The following is a 23,066-nucleotide window of genomic DNA, read 5'->3' on the forward strand; positions in this document are numbered from 1 at the left end:
GCAGCCCTGCTTGACTTGAGGTGGGGGGTGATGGGGAATGCTGACTGCCTGGCCCTTCCAGTCCTGGGGTTCTGCACCTGAAATTCTGATTGTGATTTCCCTGAAAGTGAACTGGCTCCTTCCTGGGTGTCCATTACATGGGGTGCTATTTATCGAGCACCTGCTGTCTTCCAGGTTGCCCGATGTGCTGGGAGGAGGCCTGTGCAAGGCAAGCGGGGCTCCTGCCTGCAGATTCCTCCCCCAGCCCCGGATGGGCCCTACCGTCTGGGGCAGCGGGGAGGATGGGAGGAGCAGCGACCCAGCCCTCCGCCTGGCGGTGCTTCTGGGGACCCGACATCCTCCACCTCAAGTGGAGAGGATGCCAGACAGACCAGCACACAGACGGACTTGTTCACAGACTCACAGCCAGAGAAAGGGTGTGAAAGCAGGTGAGGCTTTCAGGACACAAGGAAACACCGGCTGGGGCTGTCCGGGGTGGGGGTGGGGGTGCCGGAGCAGCCCCAAGAGCAAACCACGTTGTGCCCCCATGTCTGCCCCCTGGCTGCCACCCATTCTCCCACCCTCTGTACCTCTGGCTCCCGTTTCTCCCCGTAAACTTTTTTTTTTTTTTTAAATTAAACTGAAAGGTGAAAAGCCGACATTCCATCTTCCTGCCGCTGCCCCACCCCCACAAAGTTTATTAAAAAATGGAACACCCAGCAAATCACTTTTATGAACAATTAAGTGCCTTCCTCGTGTGTGCATGGAGGGCGCAGCCGCCCCGTGGGCGGACCCCCAAGGAGGAGGGCCGAGCCATACCCCTGGTAACCCCTCCCCGACCCCGTCCGCGGGCCCTGCACCTCGGGGGTGAGGTGAGTGTTTCCCTCCGTCAGTCTCAGGAGGAACGGTGGTTTACATTCTGGGCACCAAATGTTTTTATTTGCCAGTATTTTCTCCTCTCTGTATGACTGTTGGTTCGTAAGTTTTGTTATTGCAGAATATTATTTACAGATCTCAGCAGAAGGGCAAAACAGCTGGGGAGGATTTGTCTGCATCCCCCCACCTCCCTTCCAAGTCACTAAATACACTTCTCTGTTGATTCTGAAGGGACACATTCATCAGGCTCTGCCCGTGAGTGTGAGGTGGAGAAGCCCATTTCGTTCCTGTTTTCGGAACATTTCCTCTTCATTTTGCCGCCCTTAAGATGAAGCACTCTCATCGCCCATCGCCAGGCATCCAAACATCTCAGGCAGGACCCATTCGAGGTTTCCAAGAAGCTCTCAGCCCAATTTTCTGCTGCTCTGTTTGGTCTCCAGTTACGTCCAGAGATTATGAAATTATCCAAGGAGTATTTATTTAACAGAGACCGCCGTTGGAAAGCAACGTCCATCAGTGTAACACGGGAGGATCCTTTTTAAACCAAATGTCAAAGCCCGTGTTCTGACAGCATTTCCCCTGATGTTTAAATCTATTTACACACACAGCATTCAAGCGTCCCAATTCAAGTCACCCGTGTGATCAGTCAACTTCATATAATAGAATGAAGAGGTAGGAGACGGGAAGTCGGTCCCTGAGCACCCGGGATCCGTGCTCACTGGAGTCAGATGACACTTCTCTTGTATGAAGTCAGTCCCTGGGAGGGAAGTGCAGCTCCGAAAACTGCCGGCAAACAGTTCCTTCTCAAATCCAGCCACCAGTAGTCACCGGGGCAGCAGATTCACTTCCTGGGCTTTGTGTTCTCTGCGCGGAGAAGGGGGGCTGCGACCCGTTGAAATGTTGCCGCTCGGCTTCCCCTCCCGGCCTCTTCCGCTTCCTCCACCAAGAAGGATGCTGCGGCCGGGCAGCCATGGTGCCAAGATTTTGTCCCGACAGTCAGCTCCTTCCTTGATCCTGTTCCAGTCGCAGTGCGAGGATTTGGGAGGTCACCGCCTGCCTCGACCAACCTCGCTGCTGCTGGAAAAAGCCCGCAGACACTCGCTCAGAACCCAGTCTCAGCCTCAGCACCTGTCGGACCACATGCACCGTGTGCCCGCGCGCAGCCACCCCAGGTGTGCGCTGAAGGGACGGGAAAGTGCGTGGCCGGGCCCCCTGCTTCCCAAAGTATCCCGGGCGCTCACAGCCCTCTTGTATCTCCTTCCTAAAGGCAGAGCATCTTCAGGGGCTCAGCATCCCCAGTGGGGGCTGGGACTGGGTCCCTAGATGTTCACGTGCAACCAGTTCTCGTCACAAACGTCAGAGCGGGAGGGAGACGGTCACTTAGTCCGACTCGAGACGTTTCGGTCTTCGGACGTGTGCCTCCGGCGGCGCGGTGCTCATTCACTGCGGCCCAGCGGGTTTTGGCCACGGAACCACCTTCTGCTTGTCCACATGGCGGGGGGCCGCTCGCGGCTTGCGTTCTGGGCCTTCTGCTTGACCCTGTGCGACGTGAACGTCTCTGTTTTTTTTTTTTTACTGAAGTCTAGTCAGTTTACAATGTTGCGTCAGTTTCCAGAGTCCAGCACGATGTTTCAGTCACACATACACGCGCACATGTTCCTCTTCATTTTTCTTTTTCATTATAGGTTATTACAAGATATTGAATATAGTTCCCTGTGCTCTGCAGTAGGACCTTGTTGTTTATCTATTTTATATATAGCAGTTAGTATCTGCAAATCCCAAACTCCCAGTTTATCCCTTCCCACCCCCTTTCCCTTCGGTAACCACAAGTTTGTTTTCTATGTCTATGAGTCTGTTTCTGTTTTGTACATAAGTTTCTGGCTGGATTTTGTGCCCCAGGAAGCAGCCTCCGTAATTTGAAACACCAGGCAATCTCTATTATTACTGTGGTTGTTGCAGTAAGGAGTGCGGGGTCACCAGGCTCTCAGTGGCCTGAGCCACACCCCCACCTTGCCCTCAGAGTCAGAGGCATGTGTGGACCAAGGCAGGCTGCATTCCAGGGCAGACATGGGGACACGGGGAAGACATGTCGTAGAGAGACAGGGGCCAGCCAGCTTCCTGTCCACAGAAGTGCAGAGGAAAGGCTGCCCGCCCTCTCTTCCTCCCCTCCTGCTTCAGCTGGTTGACTCACTCACACTCCTGCCTCCACCCTCTGACTTCCCTCCTCCTCCTTTGGCATCCTGGCCACTGCCTGCACGTCCTCCCCCACCTGCCTTCCACCTCTGCTGCCCCGGTTCTGCTCACACGTCTCTCCAGGATCTTGTCCTCACACTGGTCAAGTCTAGTCTGGTGACTGGACCTGCTGACCACGGTTCCCCTCTGGCCACCTCCTCTCAGGGTCCTGAGACCTTGCCATGACCTCCCCAGTCCCACCTCTCCCACCGACGCACCTGCTGTCCTCCTGTGACCAGCTGCTCCCTTCCCGCCGGCATTCCCTGCAGCCTGGTCCCAGAGTGACGGCGTCTCCTGGGCCTGCACTGGCTCGGCCCCCTGACCCAGCCTCCCTGGGGCTGGTCCCAGGCAGGGCTCTGCCATCCCCTGTGTGGTGATGCAGTTCCTAGTGAATGTCTGTGTCTTGTTGAGATTCCCAGTGGAGCCCTGACCCCAGAGTGATGGTGTTAGCAGGTGGGGCCTTTGGGAGTGATTAGTTCTGTGGGTGGAGCCCCCATGAGTGGGATTAGTGCCCTTGTTAAAGGGACCCCAGAAAGCCCCCTCACCCTTCCTCCTCATGAGGACACGGTGGGAAGACGGCTGCGCTGAGCCAGGAAGCAGGCGCTCACCAAACCCTGGATCTGCTGAAGCCTTGATCTTGGACTTTCTAGTCACCAGACTATGAGGAATAATTGTTGTTTAAGCTCCCCAGTCTGCAGGAATTTTGCTACCCAGCCCAAGCTGACTGAGACAGATGTTTCCTCGGCCTGCTCATCCCTTCTCCTTCTCCTCGAGTCTCAGGGCTGTGTTTCTGGTTCTGACCTCAGAGCCACACTCCCACCTCCGTACCGGACAGCTGGACTCAGAACACAGAACACTCCCAGAATCCCAGGCACCTCTCCTGCCTTTCATCCATCCTGCTGGTTTAGGCTTCTCAGGAGCCCAAGACCCCTTGTTTTCCCTCCTAAGCCTTCCCTCCCATCACCTCCTCCCAGAAAAGGAATGTTCTGGTCTCAGAGGCTCCCATGGGGGCTGACTCTGGGCAGGATGCTGGCCAGTTAGTGAGCTGGGCTGTGGTTTGAATGAGATGCCCGTTGAGTGTGTGTGTGGTGCACAGGCTGCTGTGCACCTGCTCAGCAGGTGGAAAGTTGGGAACACCCTCTTCTCTCTGCTCTCGGCAGCCTGTGCCCAGATGACACTAACCCACAACTTCCTCCAGCCCACTCACTGCAAGCCCCCCTGGGAAGAGGCCGTATTTCTTCCTGATTTCCTGCCCCTGGACCTCACGCTGCCCCCCGGCTACCACCACTCGGCATCCAGCAGATGGACACAGAAGTGCAGGGACCTCGGGCTGCGGGGCGGGAACTCGACACCCTCCAGCCTCCTCCACCTGCCCCAGAACCATCCACTGCGGCCCCCCTGCCCGCACTGGCCTGCCCTGCTTTGCAGAGTGTCCCCGAGGGGCACGGCTCCTCTCTGCTCGGCCCCGGCCAGGTGTCCTTGTCCGAGCAGCTAACGCAGGAGGTCAGCTATGTCACTCGTCCTTTGGTGAAGACTCAAAGGCCAGCAGAGGAGAGGGGGAGCTTCTTGGTGGAAAAGGAGAGGTTTTGGTTGTGTCTTGGTGGGGTTGGTCCCCGGAGGAGTTGGAGGCACTGGCAAGAATGGAGGGGGGCCCCTGTGACTGGTTGGGGGCACATTTGGCTTTTTCTGGTTGGTCCTGAGTTGGAAGAGGGGACACATTTGGGGAGGCTGTTACTTACTAACCCAGTCCTGGCTGTTTTGGGACCATCGTCACAGAAGTTACTGTCTGGCCTCTTGTATTGTTACCAGAGGCGATAATCCGACTTCCTCCAAGTCTGGCCCACAGCGGCCGGCTTCCTGGGCTGGTGTGAGGATGGGAGCAGAGGCCAGCTTCTCTGCCCTGACCGGCTGCCGTCTGTGTACAGGTCTCTCAATGGGAGAGTTGGAACCAAAGGTTTCTGAGGTTTTCAGGGACAAGGGTGGGAATGATTCTTTCACTGGTCCCTGACCTTCTAAAGTCACAGCGCAGACCCAGCTGTCCAGTGGAATCCTGCCTTCTGGGGGTTCAGACCTGCTGGTGCATCATCTGAGCCCGGCTTCCACCGGCTGTGGCGCCGGGCGGAAACTGTCATTGTTACCCAATTTCACAGAGTCTTCACCTCCAGCGGAAGAGTCTTTAGGGCCATACACTTAATGTGATTATTCTGAAATACTGAGAGGAGCGACTTATCCTATGAAAACACCTGCTCCCCACAGGTTACTGGACAAATAGTCCAAATCCATCTCTCCTTCTCCGCTGGACCCAAGATGCGTCGATGCTGTTTTCACAGTTCACGGTTCAGGGAAATTTGCATTCGATCCCTTTTAGAGAATATAAAGGTAGCTGTTACTTAACGGGGGGGGGGTGGTGGTGCTGGGAGAAGTGCTGATGTCACTGAAGCATTTGAAGCCATAACGACTTGAACTAAGTCCTCTGGGCTTGCCGCACCTGCTCGCTGACTCACGGGTCGGTGAGTGGGTTTGGACGGAGGTGCTGAGAACAACGCAATGGAACGTCTCAGCAGAAGGGCCCACGGGGGACTTGGCACATGTCACTCCACAAGTGATATTGGGGGGAGCCGGTGTCTCTCCTCAGCTGTCGGTGGGTATGCAAGAGGAGGTACCATCTGCTCAGGATTTCGTATCAACAATGTAATGAAACTCGTCTTCTATGTGAGCACTTGTTCTCAAAGTAAACCTTTCTCTGCTGAGCACAGACTGGGACATGATCACTGGCTCCACTGTTCTGTCTGAGGACTCCCCGTGTTGGGCGAGAGCGAGAGCGCTGGTACTCAGGCAGCCTTGGCTCGGGCCTCCTCTGCTCAGGATGCCAAGATGAGGCTCCCAGTCAGCTCGCAGGCTGCTTCCCTCAGGCACTCAGGGAAGAGGGGCCAGTTGGTGTAACCACTACAAGAATTTGTGCAAAGCTGATCAGGGAGTGGCTGCCTCAGTCTGGATCCCAGTCAGGCCAGCAGCCAGGGAGGTGGACTTGGGCTAGCTGTTAACAGATGTAAACCCCGGTTTTCTCACTTGTAATATTATCCCTACCTCATAAGGTTGCTGTGGGGCTAAAATGAGTGAATACGTGGAACTGCTTAGAACAGCATGAGCGCTTAGCAAATGCCCAGGGAATGCTGGTTTGCTGTCATTGTCATCACCACCATCACCACCACCATCACCATGATCATCACCATCACCACCACCATCATCATCACCATCATCACCATGACCATCAGCATCATCACCATCACCACCACCATCACCATGATCATCACCATGACCATCAGCATCATCACCATCACCATGATCATCACCATCACCACGATCATCAGCAGCATCACCATCACCATGACCATCAGCATCATCACCATCACCACCACAATCATCACCACCACCATCACCATGATCATCACCATCACCTCCACCATCATCATCACCATCATCACCATGACCAGCAGCATCATCACCATCATCACCATGACCAGCAGCATCATCACCATCATCACAATGATCACCACCACCATCATCACCACCATCATCATCACCATAGTCACTATGCCATCTGCATCACCATATCACCATCATCATCATCACCATGATTAGCGTGATGTTCATGAGGTATCACCTGGCTTGGTAGTGGACACACAGAGGTTTAACCAGCCATGACTTATCATAAGATTAAAGAAGGAGTGGAAACTTGGTAAATAATGAAAGAACTACTGGTACTATTATGAGGTGCTATTACTGTTCCTACTTCACAGACAATGATGTTGAAGCACAGAGAGGCTGTGTGACCTGCCCAGCATCCCAGAGAGGAGTCAGGGCTCAGACTCAATCAAGCTCTTAGCCCTGGAAATGTTTGAGTCCTGCAAGGAGGAGGGCTCTGCAGGGCAGCTGCAGGGGGGCCTCGGGCCCCAGTGAGATGCTTCAAGGGAATGGCTCTAAGTCATTTCAACCACCGAGAGTCTATGACTTTATGGAAAATGTTTATCCACGTAAGCAATTGCAGAGTGGAGACTGAATTGTGTCAAATATTTTGAAACATGTTTGTAGACTAGTAAACAAAGATTGGAATGCTCTGGGGAAAGATGTTTCACTATTAAAAAATAACCAGTGGGATTCAATTTTCATCATGGAGATGATGTGGGTGCCTGGGCCAAGGCCCCAACCACCCAAGCTGCTCGTAAAGCAGCTCCCAGGACACACATGCAGATGCCTGATTGCTGGCAATCACATTCTAAGCCTTGTCTGAATGTTTCTCATTTGATTGTTCTCTTATTGGAGCCTTGAGAGGTGGGGCAACTTGAAGCTCCCTTTAGGGCAGCAAACCGCAGGAAAAAAGATAGAGCAATTCTTGGTCCTGATTCAAGATGAACCTCTTTCCCCTTCATTATAAAATACCTATTATCTCTCTTTATCTCTGAGCGAGCAGCGTTATTTCAATTTAACAGTGTGTGAGAAATGCACTACAATATAATAAAAGGACCAAGGGTGCACTATTTAATGTCAGGATGACAGATGCTTCAATTAGGCAGACAGGACTCTTTCTCCCCAAAATAGATAAAGATGAAATTTTTATAAGATTGTGCTGTTTGTGTTGATGGTACAGCACTGTTACAAGCTTTCATTACAATATAAATTAAAACAAAAACTCCTATTTCAATGGAAGCCAACCATCTTGCTAATAATTTTGCAGCTTAGAACCGCAGTCTATGAGAATTTCCGGTCCCCTCACCTGGGAGGAGACGCCTTCAAGGACCGGAGATGGCACCCAGCTAAGAAATCTCACCCTGACGTTTACGGATCCTTTCCCAAGAGAGGCAGGAAGGAGTGACGTGAAGTTACCATTTGGCTAAAGCTTGCGGAGACATTCTTTGACGTGTGGAATTTTCTTTCCTGCTTGGTCCAGGGTTAAAGTCGTCAGACAATTGATGGCTAGAGTGGGGTCTGGTTTCGGATTCTGCTGCTTGGGTGTCTCCCTTGGTGGATGTAATCAGCCCCAGCCCCGGTTATCAGCTGGCCTGGGACCCTGGAGACAATCTGGGTAGGGAGGCGGAGGGCTACACTGTATCGTTAGTGGCCGCTGACTCATTGTGGCCGTTTCCTCAATTATCATCATTGCCAATGAAACAGTGTTACCAGCGGCAGCCACACTCTGAGTTTCTAAAACTTCTCTCCAATTACTCCTCCGTGCTTCATCTGAGGGTTTCACATTCTCCCAACATTATGAAAGCACATTATTTTTTATAATTAGAAAAATATGTCAGCTGAGTGAAAGCATTTGGCATTCTGCAAACAAATGTGTCGTTCCAGGAAATCAGTGGCCTGAGATGTCACGGAACTCCTCCTTCCAGAGCAGAAAGAAACACCGGATGAAACAGTGACACTTGAAAAAAAATATCCAGTGGGGCTCAGCAGAAGGCAGAGAGATGCCCTGGGCCAGAAAAATAACACGGGGCAGCGAGCATGTGCGCTGCAGGTGGCTTCCGGAGAGTTGTGAGGCTGGAAAAGAGGGCTGGACACGGGTGTCTGGGTTGTAATGTTCGTGGAGGGAAGGGCGTAAGGTCTTGGACCCAACGGCCTGGGCGGCCGGGGCTCTGACCCTCCCCCGGAGCTGGACTGTTGGGGGGGGGGCTGTGTGATCGGCCACAGGAAGAAGTGGCACTCAGCCCACGTGGCCTGGGTGGTGGTCAGAAAATGGAAACTCTCAGCGTGTTCCTCCTAGGAATTTGGAGTCCAGATTTATAGTGCTAACATGACTTCTTATATTTTTTTAAAAACATAAATTTATTTCTAGCAGAAATGATGTGTTCCATGGAAACTTATGGGTCCTGCGTCCTGGAAGTTTCCCTCTAGAGTCTTTTTGGTTGGCTGGTTGTTTTTGTTTCTGTTTTAGGGCGTTAGTTTCTGTCACGACCAGAAGGGCAGCTCCCACACGAGACCGGTGTCTCGACTGGGATGTACTGGCTTTCTCGGATGGAATCTCTGCTTCCTGGATGGGCAAGGGCCACCCAGTGCCTGACACTTGTCACCTGCCCCAGGGTCGGGGAGTGCTGTTGAGGGAGGGCGTGATGGATCGCTGGGGTTCGCCATCGGTGACCCCCAATTCCACTCCTGGGACTCTGTCACGAAGTTTAAACAGAAACTCACTTTTATTGGGTTAAAATACCTTGAAGAAACATGGGGGAGACCACCTCGCATTCAGTTAATGTTAAAACAATGACTGAAATAATGCCATTTACAGCAACATGGGTGGACCTGGGGATCATACTATGAGAAGTCAGCCAGAAAAGGAGAGAAAAACACCATATGAGATCACTCATATGTGGAATCTAAAAAGAACGACACAGACAAGCTTACGAAACAGAAACAGACTCCCACAGAAAACAAACTTATGGTCACTCGGAGAAAAAAAGGGTGGGAAGGGATAAATTGGGAGTTTGACATTTGCCGATACAAACTACCATATATAAAATAGATAAACAACGAGTTTCTTCTGCACGGCGCAGGGAACTCTAATATTTTGCGGTGACCTATAGTGAAAAAGAATATGGAAACAAGTACGTGTATGTGTATGTGTGACTGAAACAACATGCCGCACGCCAGAAACAGACACATTGTAAACCAACAGTACTGTAATAAAGTAAATCAATAAATGAACAAATAAATAAGTAAAATAAAAAATATTAATGAAAACTGAAAAAATACGAGTGGCTGTTTGAAGACGCTTCCACGGCGACTGGCGTCTGCCCGGCTGCTGCCGCCGCCGCCTCTGCCTGCGGCAACCCTGACGCGGGAGGCGGGGCGAGGCCCTGAGACAAAGGATCTTTAATAAAGAAGATTCATCATTTCGAAGGCTTCTGTTCCGACTGTCAGGCCCACGGAGGAGGGAAGGAGAGGCGGTTTGGGGTTTCTAGCGCTCTCGTTTCACATGAGATACAAAGAGATAATTAGAGCTTTGGGTGAGAAGATAATGGAGACGGGGAGGACGTGGGGGCAGGTGGGGGGCACCGTGAGCCGCGAGCAGACAGTGTTTAGCCCTCTGTGTCACGAGGGAGGAAAGCCGGGGGCCCTCGCCTGTCTTCCCGCTGCACGTGGGTGTCCTCTCCTTACGGGACCAGTGAGAGAGGATGGTGGGGCCGGGGCGAGCCCGGGGACCCTCTCCCCCAGAGCCCCGGTCCTTTTCTGGGAAAGTGGTCCATTCTGCTGCGTACCCCGTGCCCGGCACACTGCGCTGTTCCTTGCTCCACACCAAGCAGCCCCGTGTTGGCTGGTGCCAGGTCCAAGTGGAGGCTGGGCATGCTGGGGAGGAGAGGTGCGCAGGGTCCCGCCAGCTGGGCGCTGTGGCAGGAGCGGGGCCCTGTCCCCAGGTGGGAGCTGCCCTCCAGGTGCGCCTCGAACAGACCTGGGGACCAAGCTGGACCTGCTGGGGGCGGCTCCTCCACCTCTGGAGGAATCCCAGCCTCCATCAGCGTGATGAGAAGGGCGATAAACTCCGTTCACCTGGGACTGAGGAAGATTCTGCCCCACGGGCCTTTCAGGGTTGAAACTGGGAAAATCCTGGGTAAACTGGGACACGCTGGCCATTGCAGTGATGGACTGCTGAGGGCAGGGGCCCAGAATTCAGCCTGTGGTCCCATGAGGCCGGAGGCAGGTGCCGGTGAAACTGAGCAGGACCCTGGGAGGCCTTCTCAGGGGCAGCCTCCCCATGTCCCCTGCCCGCCTCTCATTCCTAGGAAAGCTCTAGCCTCTAGGCCGTCCCCGAGTTCCAGAGTGCAAGTGTGATCAGAGAAGTGAGAAAATGCAGAGACGAAGGAGAACAGTGAAGACAAAGTGGTGATAGCTCAGCCATAAAGCAAAGTTGAGGACCTTTATTTCCTCCTCAAAGGCTGCAGCTAACATCCTGAGTCCTGTCCTCGGCTGTTTTGCAGACTCTGAAACCCCCCCGGGTGGAAGAAGTTAGCTGCGTGCGGACCACTGGCGCATGGACCCCAGGCTGTTTGGAGCCAGAAGGTCGGTGGTGCTGACCCCCGATGGCCTCGCCACCAGCCAGTCAGCCACGAGCTGCTCAGGTACCTCGTGACCCTCACCCTAGAGTTGCCTTTAAAAATCCTTCCCGGAAACAGGCTCGTGAACGTAGAAAACAGAACACAGCTACCAAAGGGGGCGGAGCCGGGAGGGAGAAATTGAGTTTGGGATTAGCAGGTTCACACTACTGTATATAAAATAGATAAACAACAAGGACCTACCGTACAGCACAGGGAGCTATATTCAGTTTCTTGTAATAAGCTATGAGAAGTAATCTAAATATATGTTTATATATAACTGAATAACTGAATTGCTCTGCTGTATGCCTGAAACTAACTTTGTAAATCAACTACATGTCAATTAAAAATAAAATAAAATAAAATAAAATAAAATAGAATAAAATAGAATAAAATAGAATAAAATAAAATAAAATAAAATAAATCCCTTCCCGAAAGCCACTGGGGAGTTGGGGTCTTGGGTGCGAGCCGCCTGTCTTGCTTGGCCCCACCTGGGGCCTTGCATAAATGCCGCAGGCACCTCCCTTCACCGCAAGGCAGGGCCAGGCGGGCGGCTTGGCTGCGCGCCGGCTGAGTGGACCGAGCGTGGCTCAGTTAACACGGCGCAGTCCTGACGGGTGGAGGCGGGGGATGGGAGGAAGGGGGCACCAGTGTTTGTGGATAATTTGCTTGATGGAACCCACAGAGCTGAACCAGCCCAGTCGCCCCTTAAAGCTAATTTTGTATTCGGAGAAGTACCAATCTGAGCACAAAAAGTGGTTCCTGATGTGTTTCCAAGGACAGCAGAGCTCCTGGCGACACAAACCTCCTTAAAAACTGCTCCATCCCCTTGCCAGTTTCTCACGCAGGCAACGGCTGCCCCATAAGCTTTCTTTTCTTTCTCTCTTAACTACATCCACCTCTCCCAGACCGAGGTCACACAGCACCGTCCCTGGTACAAGGTTTATTGAAGTGGCTTGAACTTAGAAAGACAGAGGTCGGTGCAGGGGAAGGAGCAGTGAATTTGGGACCCGATTCAACCCCATGTCTTCTCAGGAGGATTAGGGAGGTGCCCAAGGTGGCTTAGCCAGAAGGAGGCAGGACCGGGACTCATTACCGCCCCTGCGCAGGAGAGAAGCCAGCACTGTCCCTGCGTGGCACCCCAGGCTGGAGACAGTCGGGCCGGTAACCCCCGCGGGGAGCCTGGGCTCTCCCTAGCTGGGTGCGCTTCTGCCTGCGAGTTCCGGGCGAGGCCGGGAGTGAACAGGCTGCTCAGGGCACAGGGGATGGGCATCACCTAGCCCCGTGCACCCACCCCTGTCCTTCTGTTCCCGGTGTTGTCAGAGCTATGGGCTTGCGACCTGCAGCGGGCAGGCGCTGACAGAGCCCAGCGGCACGAATCTGACCTCCCCTGTGGACATCTGCCAGGGGTAGATGTGGGAGGACACGTGTCCTTCAGCCACTTCGGGCTCCTGATCTGCACAGGAGCACAGAGCTGAGGGGAGGGGCTGGTGTATGGATGATGAAATGTGAGACCTGGCCCTCAAGGAGCAGCGTGACCTGGGGCACCAGTAATGGGCGGCCGTGGCATGAGGCAGGGGACCAGCCAGATGAAAACCCAAACTAGGTTTCCCCAGGGGCGAGGCCACTGGCTGAGGGGGTCTCCCGGGTCTGGGGTCTGGCACTGGTGGCAGATGGGTGTGTGACTTTTAAGGCCGTGCACATCAAACTCAGCGCTGTGAACGACCCACATCCCGGGACAGTCTGGTCGGAAGCGAGGCGGTGGTCTTGTTGGTTCCAGAACCCGCAGCTCTGCTGTGCCCCAAAGGATGCCAGGAGGTCTGGGCCACAGCAGACTGAGGCCTCACCAGGCGGCCAGGACGGGCCAGGATCCCGGGCCCAGGAGCCTCCCAGCGCCGTCCGGGAATAGCTTTCCACTGTCGCCAGTTACGTAAACGGCAATTTGCCTGCAAAGACGTTGTTCAGAGGCCTCTCCACACGTCTGCTGCCTTCATTTAACTGTGTTTGCCTACGAATCAGCTCTAACGGTGTTCTATTTGATTCCCCTCCCTCCAATAGCACGATGCTTAATGTAAACCAATTACGACAATTTTGCTTTCTAAGGAATCAGGAAATGTAATCAAGGAGATGCAATTTGTTTGCTTTTCATGAAATATTCCAGCCTGGCAGCGACAGGAGGTCGCCGTCGGAGGGATCAGAACACGGGTGTGCACGTGCGTGTGTGTGAAATGCGGGTGTAGCCGTGTCTGTGCAGTGCCCGTGTGCACGTGTGTGAAGTGTGTGTCTCTGTGCAGACGCACGTGTGTCAGCGTTGCCATGTGGGTGTCTTCCCAGACAGCCACACACAAGGCCGAGCCGCGGGAGAGCCCGGGCTGGGGGCCGGGGCTCACGCCTGCTGTCTGCTCACACGGGCATGGACGTGTTGAGTGTCTCGCAAAAGGCTGATGGCTTGACCCTGACTCAGAGACCTGTAGGGCTCGGGGAAGCGAGACTGCAGGCGTGCTTCTGCGCCGTTTGTGTCCCATAAAGTCCGAGCAGGCATGACGGCAGGCGTTTTATTTTAAATTCCCTTTTTTTATTTTAAGCGATGATTGCGCTCCCCACAGAGAGAGGTGAAGCCCTGCGTGCGGCAGTGGCCAGGGAGCAGAGGGGAGGCTGAGACCCGAGCCCACAAAGCGGAGGACAGGAGGGGAGGAGCCCCAGTCCCGCCTCCAACCCTCACTGTCAGGGCCCTGGTGGGATTCTGTGATGAGTGGAAAATGCTCTTCTCGGCAAATTCTTCCCCCACCCCCGGACCCTGACTTCTCCCCCCACACCCGGACTCCGATTCCCACTGTCCTTAGGGAGAAGCTGGCTTCTCTCTATGATGGGCAGTGATGAGCCCCGGAGGGCTTCAGGGATGCTCTGAGCTTCCCCTCCATCCCCCTCTCTCAGGGCCAGGGGTTGAGGGGGTGGCGGCCAGCGAGCAGCTCTCCCCTTGGCCCTCCAGCTTCGGGCTCCGACCAGGGAGTGAGTGCTCTCTGATCTCCTTGCTTTTCTTCCCAAGCCCCAGAGCCTCCCTGTGCCGGCACCAGGACAGGGAGCTCAGAGGACAGCTGTGCAGGGGCTGGCCAGCCCCTGCGGGGCGCCCGGGGTGGGGGTTGGGCCCAGCGGGGACCTGGTGCCCTGCAGATGTGAGATCCCTGCCCAGGAGGTGACCACTGCTACTCCCCAGTGGGCAGTGCTGGGGCTTCTCCGTGAAATGGAAAGTGAGATTCGCACAGCGCACCAGGACCCTTTGGAAAGCGCGCGCATGGGGGGGGGGGTACTTAGCGCATCTGTGCTGCTGTGCAAGTCGTCACCCAGAAGACGCCTGTGGGCAGGCTCCTTGACTCTTTAGGGCCTGGATTCCTTCCTCTAAAACCCAAGGTGAATAGATCTTGCCTGAACTTCCCCCCCGGTTCCCACCGTAAAGGCCTCTACACACGGCCTGGCGCCTCGCCCCGCCTCCACCTCGTTAGAAGGTGGGGGATTTTCTACTCCACGTCTGGAGTGTCGCTGGCGTGGGGTGTCCAGGCCGCAGGTTGGCTGTGCCGAGGGGCCGTGGGTCTGCTGGTGCCGGCGGACATGGCGAGCCCAAGGTGGGGCCAAGATCCAGGGCAAGCCAGGTGGGTCAGGGCTTCCTCAGTCAAGGCAGGTGGCTTCCCAGAGCACATGGGGAAACGGAAACCACAGCTAAGTGTTCACGGGGGCTCCACCAGGCTTGGAAACTGTAGTTCACCCAGCTGAGAGCAGGAACACGCCGGCGATGAGGAGGTCTGGCCCCTGTGTGGGTGGGTTTGCCGATAAGATGCTGGTGAGCGTTAGTCTCCCTCCCGGCTGGTTCTGCACCCTCGCCTTCTGCCTCCGCCACCCACAGATGCGGCTGGGGTCTCTGAAGGGGGTTGGAGCACCTGACAGCCTGGCCAAGTGCCCAGGACAGGAAAGGTGCCATTGTCCCCAGAAATGCTGACCAAAGAGCCCTGGGCAGAAGCTGCTCTGGGGGCCGGAGAAGGGGGGACCAGATGGCCCATGGCCCCAGGCTCCGAGGTCAGGGACCAGCATTTCCTTTCTGTGTCAAAGGTGCCAGGATCCCACCTTCCCAGCTTTGGCACAACAGGAAAATAAACAAACAAACAAACAAGCAGAACCTCCTCTGTTCAGGAGAAAATGCTGAATTAAGCCATTTTACCTTAGTTCTAGAAGGGACACTCTCACCTGAAGGATTCTCCTTTATGACCGAGGTCGGGTCTCCCAGCAGGCGCTGCCTCGAGCCCGGCCGCGGCGTTTGGGAAAAGCCGTGGTGCAGGCACTGTGGACGCTGCCTGTTGTCACCCAGGCTGTCATTTGATGCAAATATCTGACCTGCAGTCACAGGTGAAACCTGACACGCAAACGCAACCTTTGCACCCACAAACTGAGGACTCAGGTGACGCGAAGTCGCCGCGGATGCCGTGCTGGTCCCACAGCCCCCGTTTTCCGTGACCAAGTACCGCTAGTTAAGATATTCGGACTCCGCCGCCTGGGCCGCAGCTCACTCTCCACACGTTGAACAGTTTCTCTGGTGTTAGCTGTAATGGATCGCCTGCCGGCCTCCGGAACCCGTGTGCCGTGAGGGCTGGGTGTGTGCATCTTGGATGTGCTGGGGTCCAGAGGGACTGCGCAGGGCTTTCCGGGGGTGGGTCTCCGACTGCTAATTCAGAAGCGCAGGCCCGCGTGCCCCTGGGGCCCTGGGGCTGCCGCTGGGGAGCACGGTTTTGGGAACTGGAGCAGCAGCGGGAGCCTCCCCTGGGCCATGAAGGCCAGAGTGGCACCCAGACAAGACCCCAGGGGTCTCAGCCCCTGTGGCAATAGGTCCACTGAGGTGGCCCCCAGCATCCTGGCCTCTGAGTGGGGGCAGGGCTGGGGGAATGGCTCCCTGGCCCCGACCGGGCCGGATGTGGCCATGGTCCCATGTCTGCTCACTGGTCCCCCTTCCTCCTGAGAGGCGGCTCATCTCTGTGGACTCTGGCCCAGGGGTGGGGGGACGCCATGGGCTGTTGGGGTCTTTTCATGAAGCCCAGAAGCCAGAGGGTGGTCTTGGTCCTGGGACAATTGATCACAGTCTCTAATTAACACCTAGGCCTCTCTAGCTTCTGCCCATCTCAAGGTGCCCCCACAGCAATGCTTCTCCAAGGAGGGGAATGCACCTGCTGCCGTCCCCTCCCCTCCACCAAGACTCTAGTAGGTCGTCACCAGGCCAGCGGGGACATGTCTTGTCTGCATCTCAGCTGATGCTGTGCGGACCCCGTTGTTGAAGCCCTCCAGGTGCACCCCCAGGACAGGCCCTCCTAAGGCAGCCCCTCCCTGGCTCCTCACCTCCTAGGCGGGCCCCTCCCCTCAGCTCACCTGTACCCCCAGGCCTCAGCTCTCTTCTCTGACCGCCCTCTCCCCACAGGTGACCTCCTTCGGTCCTGTGGTCGGCAGAACCATGGCCCTGAAGATGTCCCCATCCTAGCCCTGGGCGCCTGTGAGCGCGTGGCCTTATATGGTGAAGGGACTGTGCAAGTGGGGCTAAGTAAGGACCCTGAGGTGGGAGATGGTCCCGGAGCATCTGGACCGCCTGTGCCATCACGAGGCTCCTGGAAAGCTACAGAGGGAGCCGCAGCGGGAGGGAAGGGGATGTGACCACGGAGGTGCCCAGGCGCTTGCTTCTTACTTAAAGGGTCTCCCTCAGCAGCGGCTGGCGAGCACGCCTGGGGCCGGGGCCACTGCTCTTGGCAAAGACCTCGCAAACCACCTGGTGGCCGGGGGCTGCTGCCAGGGACCCGGAAGAGGCCCTTTCGTGGGCACTGCAAGCGAGCTCAGGCCACCACAATGGGCAGCAGTGTTCCTTGGCGTCTGGGAGGGAACGGCGGGGAATCGAGTTCACGCCTGAAGCGCGCACGTGGGGCATCCAGGAGCCGGACGCTGATGTGTCTTGCAGGAGGGCGTGAGGGCCAGTCTCAGGCTCCTTCCTCACCTCCGTCCTTCTTTTCTGTCTCCTTTTTTCATTTACTTTAAGACAAGTTCAGCCTGTGTTACTGTGGGAGGGGCCCACAGACGGGGTCCCTGGTCTTGGCCCCAGGAGCTGGAGAGAAGGGGGCTCCATGCCTGGCTGTGTGGGGCCCCGGAACCAGGTGTGGGCAGGGAGGGATGTTTCAGGGGAGGCTGCACCACCCCTGTTAACACATTTTCAGAGGGACGTTTCCCCTCTGAATGCCGGCCTCCATCTCCACGGCTCGGGGAGAGGGGGCGGCTCGGGCCGCAGCCAGGAGCGAGGAGAAGGGGAATGAGCGCTGAAGTGGACATTCTGTGCCCTGGGGGACCTCGCCGCCAGAGCGCCAAGGATGAACCCCTGAGATGGCGTTACTGGCCGGCGTTCCTTTCCCAGGGCTGCCATGGAAAAGTGCCCCAAGTTGAGTGGCTGGAAGCAGCAGTTTATTCTCTCATCGCATTGGAGGCCAGGGGTCTGAAATCAAGGGGTCGCAAGACCTTGTCCCCTGGGGAGGCTCGGGGAGGCCCCTCCTCACCTTGTTCCAGCTGCTGCCGGCCGTGGCCCACAGTCCTGGGTCTCCCTTGGGCTGCCGCATTCTCCCCGAGCCTTCAGGCCATCTTCTGTCCATGTGTGTGTCTCTTTGCCCAAATGCCCCGTATTTACAAGCACACCAGGCCTACTGCATCGAGGTCCAGCCTCATGACCCCATTTTAATTTGATCACCTCTGTAAAGAGCCTGTTTGCAAATAAGGTCCCAGTCTGGGGACTGGGCTGGGCCTTCAGTATATGTTTTGGGGGCCACAATTCGACACACATGGCCATGACCTATGTCTTAGAGGCTCGAAGTGCAGCAGAGGCCTCCTCCCTCTTTGCCCCCTGAGCTTGGACACCTGGGACAAGAGAGGTGAGAGCCAGGACTGCCACCATCCAGAGTGACCCCTTTCCAACAGGGTGCCCAGGGCAGCGGCCTCTCCCACCTCCTCTGAGTGGGGAGGGAGGGGGACCTCGGACAGTGCGGCTCTCCGGAGCCCGCCCTTAACTGGCTTGTCTCAGGCCCGCTCAGCGCCACCACCACGGCGGGTGGAGGAGTTTTAAGCTTCACTGTGAAGGTGCTGGTGACGTGGCTTGCACGACACTTGTGCTCCCTGCAGGGACATGAGCGCCTCCAGAGAACACCGCTGATGACCCGGGCTGCAGTGGCGCCCTCTCTCCCGACCCAGGGGCCCTGGGGGACAGTGCTGGGGGGCCCAGCACCCGTCTGCCTCCCTCCCTCTCCCCCTGCTCCCCCTGCAGTGCCCGGCTCGGGAGGCGTGCCTCCTGCTGTCATTTGAGGAAGAGTGTTCTCCTCTGGGGCTGGGTGTCAGACAGCGAAGGTGAGCTCTGGCAGGTTCCATATTTATTTGTCCGAAAACTACCTTGTCTTTTTATTACTATTTGGGGCCCAATGACCAGCAGCCCTGCGGTCTTCCTGGGGGGTCTGGGGTTGGACAAGAAGGAGCAGAAGGGAGGGGCTGTGGCGCCGTCCTGCTCGGGGGCCAGGGAGGAGAGCTGTCCCCTTCTCCAGGCTGCAATGGATGCCCTGTCCCGTCGACGTGTCCTCCAGCCCAGGATGCCCTGTCCCGTCCACGTGTCCTCCAGCCCAGGGCTCCCTGTCTTGGGGCCGTGGAGCACTGCTCTGCCCGAAGCTAGATGTGGGGTCTGGGCTGGGAAGCCGGGAGACCAACCATTGCTCCCCTAGTCTGTAGCCATGCCGGAGTCAAGGCAGCCGGAATTCTATAACCTCCCCGACCCTGTGCCCCACACCACCAAAAAGTCAGCAGAGAGTCTCCAGTCCTCCGACTCCTTCTGTTGGTTTGGAAACCAGCCCTGTACCCGGAGGGCGGGGAGAGACGGGGGAAAGAGGCTGACGTGCCAGACTGGCAGGTGGCAGGTGGCAGGTGGCAGGTGTAGTGAGTGGAGAACCTATGAGGCTTGCCCTGGGCATGGAGAGATGAGATCTGCGTCCCCCACCGACTACCTACCAGACTTTTAAAAAGGTTATGGAGAGGCCTTAAAGGGGTCCAGTCACTTACATCGTCCAGATGGTCTCAGCACGTGACACTCCCAAGGCTGCTTTTGGTTCTCGGATCCAGCCGGGTTTAAGTTCTGTGGGGCAGTGACCATAGGTGCCTCTGAGGGGACAGTTAGGGGACCAGGGACAAGGGTCCCCCTGATAACCGGAGAGCAAATCCATGTCCCCATTTCTCACCCTAGAGAGGAAGGCCCCCATGTCGTGAGCCTTCGCCAGGGAAACCGAACCAATGGGAGATAAGTGTGTACATGTATGTGTATGTGTTTGTGTGTACACATGTATGTATATGCATGCATGTGTTTGTGTATATGTATGTATGTGTATATGCATGTTATGTATATACACATATGAGGGTGTGTATATGCATGTATATGTGTATGTATGTGTATATAAATACGTATATGTTTATGCATGTGTATGCATATATGCATATGTGCAAGGCATGTGTATATGTCTGTACATATGTGTACAGTACATGCGTGTACATGTGTATATAGTGTTTATGTATATGTGTGTGCATATATATGTGTACACACATATGTACATGTATATATTTATGTACATTGTGTGTATGTGTACACATACATGTGTGTACATGTGTATATTTATGTACACTGTTTATGTACATGTGTATGTGTGTATATGTATGTTTTTATGTATATGTACATGTATATCTGTATCTATATAGAGAGACAGAGGGAGACAGAGACAGAGAGACAGAGAGAGACTTTTTATCAGGAAGCGGCTCTCACAAGCGTGGGGGGTTCTCAGGGCAGGGCAGCAGGCCGGGGACCCAGGGAAGAGCTGATGCTGCGGTCTTGAGTCTGAAATCTGCAGTCTGGAGGTGGAACTCCTCTTTCTTTGGGGAAAACCTTAGTTTTCAACGGATGGGGTGAGACCCACCCCCATTTGGAGTGTGACCTGTTTTACTCAAAGTCTACAGATTTAAACGTTAATTTCACACAAAAAATACCTTCACAGCAGGCTGGTGTTTGACCAAAACTGGGCACCATGGTCTAGTCAAGTGGACCACGAAGTTAACAACATTCCCCGTACTTGGTACAGACAGCAAGCAGGTTTCGTCATCTCTCCAGTCCATCATAGGACGCATTCTCTAGCTCAGAACCACTGCCAACGAGCACCTGCTTTTGGGGGTGAGGACTCTGTCATCGTAGCATCCAGGCAGAAGCTGGCTGACCCGCCGTCTGGAGTGTGACAGGAGGGCAGCTGACCTTTCGTTTTCTGTCCAGTGTCGGGGGTCACACTGGGTGCGCATGGAGCCGGAGGGAATCACAGAGAAGGTGGGGCCTTGGCTCGAGGCCGCCGCATTAGGTCCGCTCCCAGGTGCTGCCCTCCGCCAGGCTCCGGGCACCGCCCCCGCCCCAGTCCTGCTGCCCCACTACTAACAGGGCAAATGAACTCAGGTTTGGACTCTGTATTTTCCTCCCCATTTTGGAAAAACATTATGAGCTTTAAGGCTGAAAATGTCACCCCCTCTCAAGGCATCGGGGGACCCTGGAGATGCAGCCCCTGAACTCACGGGACTGGCCTGGAATCGCAGACACCTGGGTGGGTTGTGGGCTTACCCCTTCCTGGGGGTCCTATCTGGCTTCCTGCTCTGTGCCCAGGTGCTAAACTGCAAAGATGTGTGCAAACTTCACACATAAAAGCAAATGAAATCGAAGGGGTTCCCCCGGCGCCAGGGTTTGTGCCTGGAGGAGCTGCAGGTGGGACTGGGCGGGTGGGGGCTGCTGGGTCACGGAACAAGGCGCCCCCATACTGTTCTTGGAGAAAGGGAGGCACAAAAGTGTGGCCTTCCTTTCCATTTTCACTCTTTCCCCCGTCACCCTCAGACAGGCAGAGGGTGTGGGTGCGTGGGGTGTGCAGACAGGCTCTGAAATTTCCACAGAGAACGGCAAACATAAAAGGCTGTCACTAGCTTCTGCAGGGAAATAAATGGCTTTCAGGGTCCTGACGGCCTCTGGCTCCTGGCAGCCTCGTCTGCCGTCTCTTGCCTTCTCCGCACCTCCCAGCATCTGTCTCTTCTCGCCCCTGGCTCTTTCTGGTGCTTCTAAGAAGGGTGACACCAGCGTCAGAGAATTTGAGCTCTGCCTCTATCTGTCCGCTGTTTGAAACATCACAAAATGGTGATGCTCCTGTCACAAAGATTTCAACCCAAACCGTCCCCCCTCCTCCCACGGGAGCTTCCTCGTGCCTGTGGCCTTCTTTGCCAGCCGCTGCCACGTGGAAGTCATGTACCTCCCCGCCAGCCGTTTCTACGTGGGGGTCCCCAGGGACCTCGGAGGTGACCTGTCCACGCTGCACAGGTTCTTTTTCTGCTCACCTGCGCCTCCCCAGGGTCGTCCAGCTCGGGGAACCGCCCATCCTTTCAGGGCTTAAGGTTCACTTTGGGGCCTTCTGGATTCAGCCTCCCTCTGCCCAACACTGGGGGTTCTGCGTCTCCAGTAGCTTCCAGATGCGTTCACTTCTCTTCACCCCCATGCCGCGTCCTCACTCAGCACCCCCGCACCTCGTCTGTGCTGTCCCAGTAATCTGCTGGCTCCCCCAGGCCTCCCTTCTCTTCTTCACGCTGAAGCCACAGGGAGCTTTCCGCAATGCACACTGTACTGCCTCACGTCCCTGCTTAACTCCCTTCGGTGACCCCACTGATAGCAGGAACTAGCCCGAGCCAGTAGCTTGATGACACGATCCTGCACGACCCGCCTGTAAGCCCCACCCCTGCAGACCCCGCCCAAACCCCTGCCCACGTAGCCCCGCCCACCAGCCCCACCCCTCATAGCTCTGCCCTCTTGTGGCCCCGCCCAACCCACGCAGTCCCCACTCCCTTAGTCTGGCCTCTCCAGTCTCAGCCGCCCAGAGCTTGGCCCTGCAAACGCCCGGGCGCCCCTTCGTGCCTCAGTGTCTGCTCCTGGGACGCCCTTTGCACCCCGCTCCTCCCCCGACCCCGCGCATGTCTGCAGAACCTGGGCCCCTGGGCCCCCGAGTCCCTGAGATGCTGCTGTCCTGCCATTCCCCGGACAAACTAGCCTTTGAACCCGCGGCTCCCTCGGGCTCCGGCCCCTCCCAGCCGCCTCCAGGCGCTCCCCGCCCCACCCCGCGACGTGCATCCCAGAGGTGCCTGCGGATGAAGGCGGGCTTACCACGCGGGAAGCGCCACTGCCCTACTTGAAAATGCCCCGCAGGCCCGGGCTGCGCCCACCTCCGCTCTCTACTTACTTCCCCGGAAGAGCCACTCACTTGGCTACAGTTCCCGAGCCTAGAAACTGCTTGAAAGTTTACGCTTAAGATGAAACCCAGACTCATTCTGTCACTATGTTCCCTTGTGGAAGAGAACAACCGGCCTGGCGCTGTCACGCGGACAGACTCCGCGCCCTCCCCCTTCTCACTGCCACTCCAGGTCTCCCCGGCCGTAATCGTGTCACATCCACGCTCCTGACAAATGGTGTGCCCTTACCTCCCCACTCGCCTTGCAGAGGCGATATCTCCAGACGGATGGCAGACACGCCGCCCGGAGCCGCGCAGCCCGCCAGCTCCTCGGGGCTGGGACGACATGGACCCGCCAGGTTTCTGCAGGTGGCAACGTTTTACCTTTAATAAGTTTAAAGACAGATTAGCACCAGGTTGAGGAAGAGTCAACAGAAGCCCGTCTTTACCTGGAGTTTCAGGTTGAATTATTCATGGCCAGGACCTTCTTCTGAAAGCAGACGTCCTGCCCCCTTTGTGGGGTGTCTGGTGGAAGGTGGGGCAACCCCCATCACTCTCAGCATCG

General features: G+C 55.9%; 1 long non-coding RNA gene across 1 annotated transcript; it reads right to left on the reverse strand.

Moving 5' to 3' along the window:
* Positions 1-13,746: 13,746 nt before the first annotated feature.
* LOC116668231 lies at positions 13,747-21,955 on the reverse strand. Its single transcript, XR_004325300.1, has 3 exons — positions 20,250-21,955; positions 15,408-19,350; positions 13,747-14,975 (listed from the first exon to the last, which is right to left on the reverse strand). It is a non-coding gene; the product is annotated as an uncharacterized LOC116668231 (long non-coding RNA).
* Positions 21,956-23,066: the final 1,111 nt, after the last annotated feature.

The sequence above is a fragment of the Camelus ferus genome, chromosome 13 (genome assembly GCF_009834535.1).
Source record: "Camelus ferus isolate YT-003-E chromosome 13, BCGSAC_Cfer_1.0, whole genome shotgun sequence".
In the NCBI taxonomy this organism is placed as follows: domain Eukaryota; kingdom Metazoa; phylum Chordata; class Mammalia; order Artiodactyla; family Camelidae; genus Camelus; species Camelus ferus.